The sequence below is a fragment of the Egretta garzetta genome, unplaced genomic scaffold (assembly GCF_000687185.1).
Source record: "Egretta garzetta isolate BGI_Z169 unplaced genomic scaffold, ASM68718v1 scaffold779, whole genome shotgun sequence".
Taxonomy (NCBI): domain Eukaryota; kingdom Metazoa; phylum Chordata; class Aves; order Pelecaniformes; family Ardeidae; genus Egretta; species Egretta garzetta.
In genome coordinates, this window is record NW_009260792.1 from 459,666 (window position 1) to 461,883 (window position 2,218).

The window sequence follows — 2,218 nt, forward strand, 5'->3', positions numbered from 1 at the left end:
TGAAAAAAAGGCATGGAGCAAAGGACAGGAGGGCTACCTCAGGACTGCTCTGGACCTTAAAGCTACATTAGCCAGTCTGTAATTTCCAAAATATATTTGCTTTTTTTTTTTCCCCAGGAAGAACACACCAAAAAAATATAAAGTGAGCAAAATGTTAGCTCTGATATAAAGGATGCAATCCTACATGGCTATTGCCTTGTGCTTTTCTCTTCCTCCCTTCCTTCTTCCTCCTGGTCTTCTTTTCACAAGAAAGACCAGCAAAAGCCCGGTGTATACTAGCTACCAGCACCATCTATAAAAATCCTGTCTTAAAATATTACTCATATCACACTGTCACACAGTCAAATTTCACAGGAAACAAAGCACTAAATGCAACATAAATTACATCAGCATTACAACTTGGGCACAAATTATCTGAACTAAATAAATTCTGACCTTGCTTCTGCTAGTTTGGTCAGTGTCTCCATTTTAGATGCTGCAGGTCATCCTTAAACCTAAGTTTGTCCTTTCAGTTGATTTTTACATTTAAATTGGTTTAATAATTCATGACATAACAAGCATTAAAATATAAGCATTTTCTACCTAAGGAGCTAACAGTCTGTCAGCTTCAGCAGTAGATGTGACACAGCTGAGCACTTGAATCAAAAAAAAAGAGAATTTTTCCATGTACTGTGACTGACGCAATTGTATACAGGCATTTATTTGTCTGCTCAAAGTTTCAACCCCGATAGTTTTTTTCTTTCTTATTGTATTTGTCTAAATCCAACTGTAAGTTCTTCAGGGCAGCAATCTGCCTCCTCATATGTTCGTAAAGCACCGTGTACACCTACGGCGTTCTGTAATAAGGAATTTCCTATCTGCTTATGATTAAAGAGGGATTTCAGGTGAAATATTGTAAATTGAAATGGACAGGCTAGGAGAACAGCTTACATTACCAACATCATTAGGTCTGACGTTGCGCTTCAATGCAGGATGGCAGCCAACGTGCTCTGCGCCCTTTGAGCTTGCCTATGTGCAGCTCTGAACGCTTTTGAGAGCCGTCCTACAACCATTCCCCACGTCCTGACACCGTGCCCCTAAACATCACATTGTGCAGCAGAAGAGAGCTCTCCATTAAATGCTTTGTGCTGCAGTAGACATTTGTTTGTAAGGGCATCTATTGCTTTTTCCAGGGCCACTTTCCGAGAGCAAGCTAGACACACCGTGAAGCGACTGGAAAGACAGGAGTGCACTGTCTCGGAGGTGAAAAGAAAGCGGGATAAGCCACAGAAGAGGGAGCAGAGAGAGAAGGTGAGAATTTGTTGTATTAATAGGATCACCCGGTGACTCGCTCGAGGCATGGACACATCCAGACGGGTCTGTTCCCCACTTAATGGTAATTGATTTGTGCAGGTGATATAGCAAACACGAGAGTCCGGCTGCATGATGCATGCATGGATGAAGCTCCCAGCATGCTTAAGATTACCATATTTTTGACAGCAAAAAGGCATGCAATAGCCTTCTGGGAGCAGTCCCCAGCTCATGACCTTGCTTACACCCCAGGACACTACGATGCCTGTTGGTGGCCATCCCAAAATCCCTCCTCTTCCAGAAACTCAGCCTTACATATGCCCCTGCTGCCCCTTAAAAACAAAGCCTCTTCCCCTCAGCCCTTCTCGCTCCACATCCCTCAGCTTCCCACAGAGTGCCCATACCCAACCTCTGCTGACCCAGACTCCTTAAACCAGCTCAGAGCTCAAATTCCCCAGCTACTCCCAGACCACAGCTCCCAGCCTCCCCCACCCCAGCTGCTGCTCCCAAAGCCTCTGGGACCCCAGGATTCCTACCATGTCTCTCCCATCGCCTTCCCAGCAAGCCCTCAGCTCCCCTAACTTTCTCAAATCCCCTAATGCTCCCCCACCCTGCACCCCAGACTTTCCATCTCACAACCCCCTTTCCTCCCTCTAAGGTTTGCCCACACTTCCCCCTGATTCTTTCCCTTTCAAATCCTCCCACCAACTCCACCACCCAGTCCCCTCACCTTGTCTCCTTCTCCCACCTTTGCTCACTCACCCCAAGTTTTCCCACCCCACCATCTCCCCGATATGTTCTCCCCATACAGACGGTCCTACCCGCCTCCATCCCTGCCACTCATATCTGCCACTCCGCTGACAGCCCTGACATCCCACAGGGACAGACCTTCAGCTTCCCCCACAGGCTGAAACCCCCACAGCACCCC